General features: G+C 44.9%; 1 non-coding gene across 1 annotated transcript; it reads right to left on the bottom strand.

Annotated features, from left to right (window-relative positions):
- Window positions 1-11,414: 11,414 nt before the first annotated feature.
- On the bottom strand, window positions 11,415-11,487 carry trnak-cuu (transfer RNA lysine (anticodon CUU)). The gene has a single exon. It is a non-coding gene; the product is annotated as a tRNA-Lys (tRNA).
- Window positions 11,488-13,982: the final 2,495 nt, after the last annotated feature.

Genomic DNA, 13,982 nt, shown 5'->3' with positions numbered 1-13,982 from the left:
AAGAAAATATTCAGTCTGGAATTAAATTATTTAATGCGTATCCTGCTCGTTTAGTGGTTAGGCATTCACAGAGGGAGCCCGAGTTCGGAAAGTAACATTTTAATTCAAACTTTTTTCAAATAATTACATGCAATTAATTAAACTCTGTGGGAGTTGGGGTGATTAAAACATCACCAATCGGAAAGGAATTGCCCGCGGGAAGCCTCCAACCGGAATTTTTGGGCCAATATTCCCACCCGGATTGTTTTGCAGACTTACAGTCAATACTTCAAAAACTGAACTATAATAATTTCAGGAGCTTTCATCATAGATGATATTTTATACCCGATCTGACTAAATACTCTCTGAATTTTTGAAATTGGTTTAAAATGTTCATTGCTCAGAAGACAAGGAACCTGGGGTACTTTTTTCAATTTATTTCACAGCAAATATATTCTAAAATGATGATTCTGCCCGGGCTCGAACCTTGGTGCGTGAGACAAACGTGATAACCACTACACTACAGAAACCACTGCTGAACTTAGTGCCCAGAGAGAAGTGTTTAGCCAGAAGGTGTAATTCTGAATCCCTTTCTGTGAAAAAATCTTTTCACAAACATTTCTCTGACCGAAGCTGCACAAGTCAAAAATGTTCCTTTCAAAGTCGTCAAACTCCCAAATTAACGCACCCCCCGAATCTTCTGGATCAGAAATTCGAGTTGTGCCGACCCAATCCATAAATCTGACTTTACTCACCCTGTATTTTAGGAGATTGGTTTAAAATGTTCATTGCTCATAAGACAACGAACCTGGGGCTACTTTTGTTCCATGTATTTCACAGCAAATATATTCTAAAATAAAGCACGCGCCCAGGCTCAAACCAGGGACATTTCATGTGGGAGGTGAACATGATAACCGCTACACTACGTAAACCTTTCCTTAACCCACCCCCGGTTCGTCATTTGTACCACAATTAAACCCAATGAGATCGGAATAAAAGTTCCTCACATGCTCATGGCAAAATAAATGGTAAAAGATTTACAAAATAATTTATGTATTAATTAATGATGTTCAAGTCACTGATTCTTATTTTTTATACGAGATTTGCATATAGATCTGTAAAATAAATGAACTCTTTTTTTAATCAGGTTTTGAATTAAAAGTACAACTTTCTAGGATGGGAATTGAACCCAGGACACAACGTTGAGAGCATGGAATCCTTACCACTCGACAACCAGGGACCGATATTCCGTTTTACTGCTGCATCATTATAGCTCATGACATTATTGTCATTTTCAGTTCACTTGATTCACACTGAAAAATATTGCAACTGTTGTGTATGCATGCCTGTTTACTGTGTGACGTCTGTAACACTGAATGTACTCTTACACTGTACACACCAGAGGATGCTGCTGGAGACCGAAAGGTTACCTGCAACCCAGTAGAAAAGGAGCTCACAGCTTGGTGTCCTCACTCGAGAGCTTCAAATAAAGGACTACAGGTCTCCACAGTTTCAGTATCATTCCCTGCCTCGTGGAGTTATTACTGAAGATGCCTACATACACGACAGTAAACGCCACTTGAGATCACATTCAAATGTTTCACTGAATCCACCCCTTCTACCACCGCAACACAGGTTCGATTCTTGGTCAGGGAGATAATATTTACAACACAGTTTTCAAACTAATAGCCCTATATAAATGTCAACATGCAGCTAATGTGATAAAATGAATTCATTTAATCATGTTCAATTAACCGATAACTTTCTTTTGCAGAATTAAATAAATTATAATATGGTTACTGAGGGATAGTGGTACATAAGAACATAAGACCATAAAAATTAGGAACAGGAGTCGGCCATCCAGCCCCTCGAGCCTGCTCCGCCATTCAACAAGATCATGGCTGATCTGGCCGTGGACACAACTCCACTTATCCGCCCGCTCCTCATAACCCTTAATTCCCTTATTGGTTAAAAATCTATCTATCTGTGACTTGAATACATTCAATGCGCTAGCCTCAACTGCTTCCTTGGGCAGAGAATTCCACAGATTCAAAACCCTCTGGGAGAAGGAATTCTTTCTCAACTTGGTTTTAAATTGGCTCCCCCGTATTTTGAGGATGTGCCCCCTAGTTCGAGTCTCCCCGACCAGTGGAAACAATCTCTGTGCCTCTATCTTGTCTATCCCTTTCATTATTTTAAATGTTTCTATAAGATCACCACTCATCCTTCTGAACTCCAACGAGTAAAGACCCAGTCTACTCAATCTATCATCATAAGATAAGCCCCTCATCTCCGGAATCAGCCGAGTGAATTGTCTCTGTACCCCCTCCAAAGCTAGTATATCCTTCCTTAATTAAGGTGACCAAAACTGCATGTAGTACTCCAGGTGCGGCCTCACCAATACCCTATACAGTTGCAGCAGGACCTCCGTGCTTTTGTACTCCATGCCTCTCGCAATGAAGGCCAACATTCCATTCGCCTTCCTGATTACCTGTTGCACCTGCAAACTAACTTTTTGTGATTCATGCACAAGGACCCCCAGGTCCCTATGCACCGCAGCATGTTGCAATTTCTCCCCATTCAAATAATATTCCCTTTTGACTGTTTTTTTTCCCAAGGTGGATGACCTCACACTTTCCGACATTGTATTCCATCTGCCAAACCTTAGCCCATTCATTTAACCTATCTAAATCTCTTTGCAGCCTCTCTGTGTCCTCTACACAACCTGCTTTCCCACTAATCTTTGTGTCATCTGCAAATTTTTTTGCACTACACTCTGTCCCCTCTTCCAGGTCATCTATGTATATTGTAAACAGTTGTGGTCCCAGCACCAATCCCTGTGGCACACCACTAACCACCGATTTCCAACCCGAAAAGGGCCCATTCATCCCGACTCTCTGCTTTCTGTTAGCCAGCCAATTCTCTATCCATGCTAATACATTTCCACTGACTCCGCATACCTTTATCTTCTGCAGTAACCTTTTGTGTGGTACCTTATCGAATGCCTTTTGAAAATCTAAATACACCACATCCATTGGTACACCTCTATCCAACATGCTCGTTATATCCTCAAAGAATTCCAGTAAATTAGTTAAACATGATTTCCCCTTCATGAATCCATGCTGCGTCTGCTTGATTGCACTATTCCTATCTTGATGTCCAGCTATTTCTTCATGAATGATAGTTTCAAGCATTTTACCTACTACAGATGTTAAACAAACCAGCCTATAGTTACCTGCCTTTTGTCTGCCCCCTTTTTTAAACAGAGGCATTACATTCGCTGCTTTCCAATCCGCTGGTACCTCCCCAGAGTCCAGAGAATTTTGGTAGATTATAACGAATGCATCTGCTATAACTTCCGCCATCTCTTTTAATACCCTGGCATTTCATCAGGCCCAGGGGACTGGTCTACCTTGAGTTCCATTAGACTGTCCAGCACTACCCCCCTAGTGATAGTGATTGTTTCAAGGTCCTCTCTTCCCACATTCCTGTGACCAGCAATTTCTGGCATGGTTTCTGTGCCTTCCATTGTGAAGACGGAAGCAAAATAATTGTTTAAGGTCTCAGCCATTTCCACATTTCCCATTATTTAATCCCTCTTCTCATCTTCTAAGGGACCAACATTTACTTCAGTCACTCTTTTCCGTTTTATATATCGGTAAAAGTTTTAACTCTCCGTTTTTATGCTTTGCACAAGTTTACCTTCGTAATCTATCTTTCCTTTCTTTAATGCTTTATTAGTCATTCTTTGCTGTCGTTTAAAATTTTCCCAATCTTCTATTGTCCCATTAACCTTGGCCACCTTATACGCATTGGTTTTTAATTTGATACTCTCCTATATTTCCTTGGTTATCCACGGCTGGTTATCCCTTTTCTTACCGCCCTTCTTTTTCACTTGAATATATTTTTGTTGAGCACTATGAAAGAGCTCCTTAAAAGTCCTCCACTGTTCCTCAATTGTGCCACCGTTTAGTCTGTGTTTCCAGTCTACTTTAGCCAACTCTGCCCTCATCCCACTGTAGTCCCCTTTGTTTAAGCATAGTACGCTCGTTTGAGACAGTACTACCTCACCCTCAATCTGTATTACAAATTCAACCATACTGTGATCACTTATTCCGAAAGGATCTTTTACTAGCTTCAATCATTAATTTTCTCTTGTCATGTGATGCACTTTTATCCCTATCTCGTTTACACACTGTATTTTAGGAGAATGGTTTAAAATTTTAAGGGCTTAGTGTCATGTATTCAACCAACATTGTAACCCATATTTAATCTGACCTCAGTTGTACACTGTGAGAACAATGACCACTAGGTGGTGAACTTGTGGGAGACACTTCTAACCTGGACCTTCAGGTATGAAAGGGGAAGCTCCACCCACTTTCATCACTTGAGTGCTAAGGAATAAAGGACAGGCCACAGACTGACCTTCTCTCAAGCATGGGCCTCGTGTGCATTTATACTGTATAGTAAGGATGTATCAATGGCGACGAGAAACTGGGATTTAAACCACGTGAGCATGGCCGCTAGCAGAATAGACAAGAGATACTGTGTTAAGGAATGGTTGGGACAGAGAATCAACATTGTTGAAGCAGTACACAGTTCTCCAGGCAGACAAGGGAAATCGGGCATGCACCAACATGTAGTCGAACCCAGAGGGGGAGTTCGACAGAGATAATGGCAAGCAGAACGGCGATTCACACCATTGCAAGGGACAATGTGGCCAGTAATGCGGCCATCAACACCTGTTAATGGCACACTCAAGGACAGTCACATGGGTAGTCAGGGACGATTGACTAGCAAGGGATCTTTTGCTTCCAACAACAGCTCATGTTGGAGGCATGGAGGCACACACTCAGCCGGAGTTTGCAGAGATGAGCAAAATACCTACAGAAATTGCAGAAATTAATGCTGGGGGAAATCGCTGGAAGCTGAAGTTCAGTGAGTTCATGTGGAGCACGTATACAGTTCATAGACCAGGACGCCACCGATAATGATGAAAGTGCTCCTCAGTGGAATCCCAGTATCAATGGAGCTAGACACGGGGGCTAGCCAGTCCCTGATGGGTATCAAATAGTTTGAAAAGTTGTGGGCGTCCAAGGCCAGTAGGGCAAACATTATCACCGATTGATGCACAGCTACGGACATACACAAGGAGATCATTCCGGTGCTTGGCAGCGCCACGGTAATCGTGACCCACAAAGATTCGGAGAACAGGTTGCCACTCTGGGTTGTCCCGGGGGACGGTCTCACACTACTGGGGAGGAGTTGGCTTGCTGTCATGAACTGGAAATGGGGCAATGTTCATGCTATTTCCTCTGTGGAGCGAGTTTCATGCTCACAGATCCTGCACAAATTTGACTCATTATTTCAACCCGGCATTGGCACTTTCATGGGGGCCAAGGTGGTGATTCACATAAACCCGGAAGCCAGGCCAGGACACCACAAGGCCAGAGCGGTGCCGTACGTGATGCGGGAAAAGATAGAAGGTGAATTGAAACGCCTGCTGAGGAAAGGTATCATTTTGCCAGTCGAATTCAGTGACTTGGCGAGCCCGATTCTTCCGCTGTTCAAGGCGGATGGGTCGGTCAGGATATATGGTGATTACAAGGCCACCATCAATTGGGTGTCACTCCAAGACCAGTACCCGCTACCGAGAGTGGAGGACCTCTTTGCGATGCTATCCGGTGGCAAACTATTTTCAAAATTGGAAGTGACCTCAGCTTACATGACCCAGGAGCTGGCGAGTGAGTTGAAGAAGCTGACCACCATCACGACAAACAAGGGGTTGTTTGAGTACAACAGATGTCCGTTCGGGATTCGCTCGGCCGCCGCGATCTTTCAACGAAATATGGAATGCCTCCTCAAGTGATTCCAGGGACGATGGTTTTTCAGGACGACAGCCTCATCACGGGTTACGATACTGAAGAACACCTCCACAACCTGGAGGAGGTGCTACGCAGACTGGACCGGGTAGGGCTGCGACTGAAAAAGGCGAAGTGCATCTTCCTAGCTCCAGAGGTAGAATTCCTGAGGATGAGGGTAGGAGTAGACGGGATGAGCCCTACTGCGTCCAAGACGGAAGCGATGCAGAGAGCACCCAGACCCCGTAACACGACGGAGCTGCGTTTGTTCCTGGGGCTCCCCAACTATTTGGTAACTTTCTTCCCAAATTGAGCACGCTGCTCGAGCCGCTACACGTACTCCTAAGCAAAGGTCGCGAATGGTTCTGGGGGTCAGCCAGGAAAGGGCTTTTAATAGAGCACACAATTTGTTATGTTCCAACAATCTGTTAACGCGATATGACCCATGTAAGAAACTTGTGTTAACGTGCGATGCGTCGTCCTATGGTGTCGGGTGTGTGTTGCAGCATGTCAATGCCAAGGGTCAGTTACAGCCGGTAGCTTATGCCTCCAGAAGTCTGTCCCAGGCAGAAAGTTGCTACGGGATGATAGAAAAGGAGGCGCTCGCATGTGTATATTCGGTAAATGCACCAGTACCTGTTTGGCAGGAAATTTCAGCTGGAGACAGATCACAAACCCCTAACGTCCCTTTTGGCCGACAACAAGGCCATAAATGCAGACGCATCGGTCCACATACAGAGGTGGAAACGCACGTTAGCCACCTATGACGACACAATTCGGCACAGACCGGGCACTGAAAACTGCGCTGATGCACTCAGCAGGCTCCCACTAGTCACCACTGAGTGGGCTACCGAGCATACCGCTGAGATGGTCATGGCTGTTGAAGCTTTCGGAAGTGAAGGCTCACCTGTGACAGCCCGTCAGATTAAAGTCTGGACAAATTAGACCCGCTATTGTCTCTTGTCAAGAAATGTGTCCTGAATGGGGACTGGGCAGCCACGTACAAACCATTTCACAGGGGCAGGGATGAACTCTCGATTCTGGCCGATTGCCTACTGTGGGGAAACCGTGTAGTCATGCCCCAGATGGGCAGAGAGGTGTTCATCAGAGAACTCCACAATGTGCATCCGGGCATTGTCCTGATGAAGGCAATTGCCAGGTCACACGTTTGGTGGCCAGGGATTGATGCAGATCTGGAAGTTTGTGTTCGCAGGTGCAACACGTGTGCCCAGCTGGGCAATGCGCCCAGGGAAGCGCCCCTTAGCCCCTGGCCATGGCCCGCCAAGACTTGGTCATGCATCCATGATGACTACGCAGGTCCTTTCATCGGAAAAATGTTTTTGCTTGTAACAGACGCCCACTCCAAATGGATCGAGTGTGACAATTTAAATTCAAGCACATCCTCTGCCACGGTAGAAAGTCTACGGGCAATGTTCGCCACCCACGGTCTACCGGACATCTTGGTCAGCGACAATGGCCCGTGCTTCACAAGCACTGAATTCCAGGACTTCATGGCAGGCAATGGAATTAACCATGTCAGAAAGGCACCGTTCAAGCCGGCCTGAAACGGCCAGGCAGAACGAAAAGTGTAGATAATCAAACAGGGGATGCTCAGAATCCAAGGGAGTTCCCGACAAAGCCACTTATCACGCCTCCTGTTGGCCAATAGATCCCGACCACACTCGCTCACAGGGGTTCCACCCGCAAGGCTGCTAATGATAAGGACGCTCAAAACCCGTTATCCCTTATACACCCCACCATGAAAGAAATTGTTGAGAGCAGGCGCCAATCACAATATAACGACCATGACAGGAATGCGAGGGCACGATATATTGGTGTAAACGATCCTTTTGTTGTGCACAACTACACTGCAGGGCCTAAATGGCTCGCAGGCACTGTGATTTCCAAAGAGGGCAATAGGATTCTGGTAGTTAAACTTACCAATGGACAAATCTGCCGCAAACACGTGGATCAAACAAAAAGGAGGTTCAGCAACCCCATAGAAGAAGCAGAGGAAGAACACGATATAGAGTTCACTCTAGCACAGGTGACCGTACACCGGAACCAAAGGGAGGAGAGCCCAGTCATTGTGGGCAGTCCGGATAGGCCTGAGGCACCACAAACAGCAGACACACAGGCCAGCGCCCAACAACCGGAGCCCCAACTCAGGCGCTCTACAAGAAAGCGTAAACCACCAGAGAGACTCAACCTGTGATCCCAAAAAGACTTTGGGGTAGGAGGTGATGTCATGTATTCAACCATCATTGTAACCCATTTTTAAATTCAAAACCTTATAAAATTGACGTCATGCAGCCAATGTGTAAAAGTAAGAATTCTTTTAATCACCGTTAATCAGCCGATAACCTTCTTCAGAATGAAATAAATAATATAATTACTGAGGAACAGTGGTATCCTCAATCATTCATTTTCTCTTTACATGTGATTAAGTTTTATGCCTATCTCATTTACACGCTGTATGAGAATGGTTTAAAATTGTAAGTGTTTATGACTCAGTTGTAAAACCATTGATTGTGTCTGTGTCTATTCTTGATAGGAGGAGCACTTGAGACCGAAGTTCCAGTTCTATATATGTTTCAATCGAATCAATTTCCACCAGATTCTTTAAACCCAATAACATTATTTATTTCTAATGGGCTGGATGGAGGGGTTGGCCGGTTGGCCCCATGTGGCGGACTCAGGATTGTGGGACTCGGGGTTCTGTTCTCTCTTCCATGAGAGAGACTGCGAGCAGCAGCACTGCCTCAAAAAGGCACCTTTCGGTTCACAGTACTTGCTGGGTTAGAGTTCTGGGCGTGAGACATCCAGTTGGAATCACAGGCCGAGATCATGAACGCCTGGCTCACGTTAATTGCCTTCTGCAGGGTGACCGTGGTGTCCGCAGAGAGCAGCCTGTAGAGAAGGCCCTCGTGACCGATTCCAATAACAAAGATGTTCCTTCGTGCTTCGGTGAGTTGTTCATTGAAATTTACGAGGGGTACCAGAGGAGCCCTGATATTGCTCGCATATTTTGAAATTGCATCGAACTTTTGCAAAGAAGGACTTGCATATCTGCAGCGCCGTTCAGGAACTCATGACGCCCCAAAGCGCTTTACAGCCATTGAGTTATGTTTGAAGTGTTGTAGTTTGGGGAAAGATGTGCCCAGATCACCAAACATGAACCTCAACTCTTTGCGAATGAGTTCGGTGCAAATAATCAGGTGCCTCAGGGACTTGGACTTTCTTTGAATGAGTTCTGCTTGTATCTGCATTCAAGCTTGAAACAGCAACTGGGCTTCCAACTCACGGGAGCAACGTGTAACAGTTAGCGAGTAGGTGACGAGGTTTGGGGTTGATGTACGTCACTTTCAATCTTTGAAATTTCACCAAGCGAAGATATGATGAATCCAACTGTCCTTGTCAGCATTTTGTTCGGGTTTAATCACAGGAATATCCGCAGTCAGGAGCTGAAATGGAATTCAAACCTAATACCGGCTTCGGGACAATCAGAATACTTTGTCACAGACAAGGCACCGGAAGGCTGGAAGGTAGATCACACCGGTTGTGGGAGAGCTGGTTGGCGGTGACATGGAAGTGTCTGCAGTGTGCGGAACCAGACTGCTTCCACGCATCCACAATGAATGTCCCTCCATTTATTTGGGAAAAGTACAATTGAGAGTGGACAAGTTCCATCCCGGTCAGAGCAATCTGAAGCTTTAACTGACTGACACCCGAGTTTGGGATTGGCATGTCTGTCAGCATCTAATGCTTGTAGTTCCACACTGTGGATGTGGACGTATTGTGTACTGCAACTGTATGGTTAATCACGAAACAGAACAGGCTCTTTCTGGAGAGTTCCGAGAGAGCAGCCTGCATGTTAGGAAGCTGTGTGTGCTGTGCTATGTGAAGATATCACAGGGATGTCTTGCAATATGTGCATCTATCAGTCTCTGTGGTGCAATGGATCAGTGCGTTCAGCTATTAACTGCAAGGTTGGTGGATCGTCGCCCATTCAGGGACAAAGCCTTTGATTGTTTTTCCCTGAGGATTCGGTGCCGTGCAGTTCCAGGTTGTCATTGTGCGTTTTGGCTGCACGAATATATTCCGCAACCATTGCCAGCTCTGCTGTTATCAAGTTATATCAACTGTTACTTGCATTTTCGCGTGGTTGTTCATTGTCTCGTCGCCAATTGATACGCTCATAATAAAGAATGAAACTGAGTACTGTGAACAATGAGTAAGTGTGGCATTAGCTCCTTTAATAAAACTCCAGAGTGCTTCTATACCGTGCTGCCAAGGGATGCTGGAATCCCTTGGGACTTACAGGTCGGCCCTCTGGTGGTGGTGTGATACAAGTGGCCAAGGGTTAAATACATAACACAAGGTGTGTACGGAAATCAACCATCAAAAGCCCTGTCATTAACCACAGGGGTTTCCGACAATTTTCTGATCGCAAAGCGCTTTCAGTCCTTGTCCTTAAAATTGCAAATGTGGGAATTGGGGAGTTTAATGATTTTGAAAGGAGAACATTGTTGTTTCGTGCAGTTCGGTTCAGAGAAATGTTGTTAAAGGAACGTTTTGCAGAGAGAGGGATTGAGCATTTCAGCTTGTTGCTGAACACTTCTCTCTGGGCACTGAGCTAAGCAACAGTTTCCGTCGTGTAGCGGTTATCATGTTTGCCTCACACGCCAAAGGTCTCTGTTTCGAGCCTGTGCGGAAACATTATTTGTGAAGCAAAAACTTGTCTTCAATAAAATTGAACAAAAGCTGTCCGGGATACATTGTCGCATGAGCAATTAACATTTTAAAACTAGTATACTCAAATACAGAGTGTGTAAAATCAGATCGGGGATAAAACTTCATCAACGGTTAAAGTTTCACTAATTATTAAAGTTCAGTTTTTGAAATTTCCATTGTCCCTGTTCGCATTTCTTTCATTCTGTGAAACAACACTATCGGTTTATACCATCAGATCTAAGTTGCATTTGAAACCCACAAACAACTCATTAATTATTCGCTCTTCCCCAGTTCCAGAGCTCAGAGGGTTATTGTCCATCCCTGGGATGCAAACTACCTCGGACACGGGCCAAAGCTCCCCGTGCAACGAGCAAAGGCTCAGGAAAACCCCGGGGGAGAGGATATCCCGGTCACTGGGCCTTCTAGCAACACTGAACAAGCGCCCAGTCTGAAACTTTCCTGAGTAATAACGTGTAATTGAAGGATCCAACAGTCAGGATTGCCGAGCGGTCTAAGGCACTGCGTTCAGGTCTGGAGACGTGGGTTTGAATCTCACTTCTGACGTTCAGTGTTTTTAATTGCAAACTCATTTGTTTTGATACCACTCTGAAGTGCTTTGGGACATCCATCGAACTTCATAAAATTACTCCACTTCAATTATAAACGGTGATATCAAAGTTACTTCCCAAACCGGGAAACGATCCCGGGTGGCTGTAGTGAAAGGAATGGTTTTGTGAAGCATTGAAAGGTGCCCTCTTAATATCGATAAATAATAGAAGATTATGGGTTCATTAATGATGTTTTCCCGTGAAAGCAACATAAATTTTAAAGAACAGTAATCGACTAACATGGGGCTCAAACCCACGACCCTGAGATTAAGAGTCTAATGCTTTACCGACTGAGCTAGCCAGGCTTGTCAACATCTACCCTATCAATCCCCTTCAGAATATTGTCCGTTTCAACGAGATCACCTCCCATTCTTCGAAACTCCAGAGAGAATCGGCATATTCTACACAATCTCTCATCATAGGACAGCCCTCTCATCCCAGGAATCAATCTGTTGAACCTCTGTTGCACCATCTCCAAGGCAAGTATATCCTTCCTTAGATAAGTACTATGGGCGAATATCCTGTTTTTCTCCTGATTCTACGGTTGTATAAAAAGTTATTAAAATTCAACAGTCGCTGGGCAAATATATTTGTATTTCCTTTAGTGTGCAATTCATGTGGGTGCATTAATGTTGATTGAAACAATTATTCAGTATTTCACCGATTTGAATTATTTTTTATGATCTTGCTCTGTAACAATGCTTTCCCTGACCGAAAATCAAACCCTGACCACAGCAATGAGAGCACCAAACCCTAACCACTAGACTACCAGGGAGCACTGTTTGCAGCTGCCCCATAGTACCGAATATATAGCCCACAGTACAAGAGTGAGGAAGTCTTGCTACAATTGTACAGGGCCCTGGTGAGACCACACCTGGTGTACTGCACACAGTTTTGGTTTCCTTATCTGTGGAAGGATATACTTGCCGGGGAGACGGTACAACAGAGGTTCACCAGATTGATTCCTGGGATGAGAGGATTGTATTAAGTTGAGAGATTGTGTAGAATTGGACTATACTCTCCGGTAGTTTAGAAGAATGAGAGGTGATCTCATTGAAATACACAATATTCTGAAGGGGATTGACAGGGTAGATGCTGAGAGGTTTTATCCTCCGGTCTGGAGTATCTAGAACCAGGGGGCACAGTCTCAGGTTAAGGGGTCGGCCATTTAAGACAGAGATGAGGAGGAATTTCTTCACTCAGAGGGTTATGAATCTGTGGAATTCTCTGCTCCACAGGCCTGTGGATGCTGAGTCTCTGAATATATTCAAGGCTGCGTTAGATAGCTTTTTGGAGTCTCGGGGAATCAAGGGATCGGGAGGTCGAGCGGGAAAGTGGAGTTGAGATCGACGATCAGTCATGATCTTATTGAATGGTGGAGCAGGCTTGAGGGGCCGTACGGCCTATTACTGCTCCGATTTCTTATGTTGTTATCTGTACTGGCTCTGTGAAAGAAATTTCCAATTAGTCCCATTGCCCAGCATCCTGCAAATGTTTCCTTTTCAACTATATTTCCCTTTGGAAAGTTAATATTAAATCTGCTTCCAAAACCCTGTCAGGCAGAAAAAGATTCACATTGATGTTATATAGTCCCATTTTAAACAGTACTTTCCCTGCTTTGCATGTCATGCGTGGGCAAATGCATGGCAGATGAAGCATAATGTGGATAAATGTGAAGTTATCCACTTTGGTGGTAAAAACAGAGAGACAGACTATTATCTGAATGGTGACAGATTATGAAAAGGGGACGTGCAACGAGACCTGGGTGTCATGGTACATCAGTCATTGAAGGTTGGCATGCAGGTACAGCAGGCGGTTAAGAAAGCAAATGGCATGTTGGCCTTCAGAGCGAGGGGATTTGAGTACAGGGGCAAGGAGGTGTTCCAACAGTTGTACAGGGCGTTGATGAGGCCGAACCTGCAGTATTGTGCACAGTTTTGGTCTCCTAACTTGAGGAAGGACATTTATGCTATTGAGGGAGTGCAGTGAAGGTTCACCAGACTGATTCCCGGGATGGCGGGACTGACATATCAAGAAAGACTGGATCAACTGGGCTTGTATTCACTGGAGTTCAGAAGAATGAGAGGGGATCTCATAGAAACGTTTAAAATTCTGACGGGGTTAGACAGGTTAGATGCAGGAAGAATGTTTCCAATGTTGAGGAAGTACAGAACCAGGGGTCACAGTCGAAGGATAAGGAGTAAGCCATTCAGGACCGAGATGAGGAGAAACTTCTTCACCCAGAAAGTGGTGAACCTGTTGAATTCTCAACCACAGAAAGTTGTTGAGGCCAATTCACTAAATATATTCAAAAACGAGTTAGATGTCGTCCATACTACTCGGGGGATCAAGGGGTATGGCGAGAAAGCAGAAATGGGGTTCTGAAGTTGTATGTTCAGTCATGAACTCACTGAATGGCGGTGCAGGCTCAAAGGGTCGAATGGCCTACTCCTGCACCTATTTTCTATGTTTCTATGAATTATTATCTTGTCCCATTTTACACACTGCATTTTAGGACATTGCTTTAAAATGTTTGGTGCCTGTGACACTAGCCATTGTTAGATTTAGTCACACACCATCCTGACTTGGAAATATATCGGTCGTTCCTTCATCGTCAATGGGTTAAAAGTCTAGAACTCGCTCCCTAACAGCTCTGTGGGAGCACCTTCTCCACACGGACTGCAGCGGTTCAAGATGGTGGCTCACCACCACCTTCTCAAGGGCAATTAGGGTTGGGCAATAAATTCTGGCCTTGCCAGTGACACCCAGATCCTGTGAACTAATATAAGAAAACACGATT

Source organism: Pristiophorus japonicus, unplaced genomic scaffold (assembly GCF_044704955.1).
Source record: "Pristiophorus japonicus isolate sPriJap1 unplaced genomic scaffold, sPriJap1.hap1 HAP1_SCAFFOLD_528, whole genome shotgun sequence".
Classification (NCBI taxonomy): domain Eukaryota; kingdom Metazoa; phylum Chordata; class Chondrichthyes; family Pristiophoridae; genus Pristiophorus; species Pristiophorus japonicus.
Note: the sequence above shows the minus strand (reverse complement) of the source record. Positions and strands in the feature narration are given on the sequence as shown.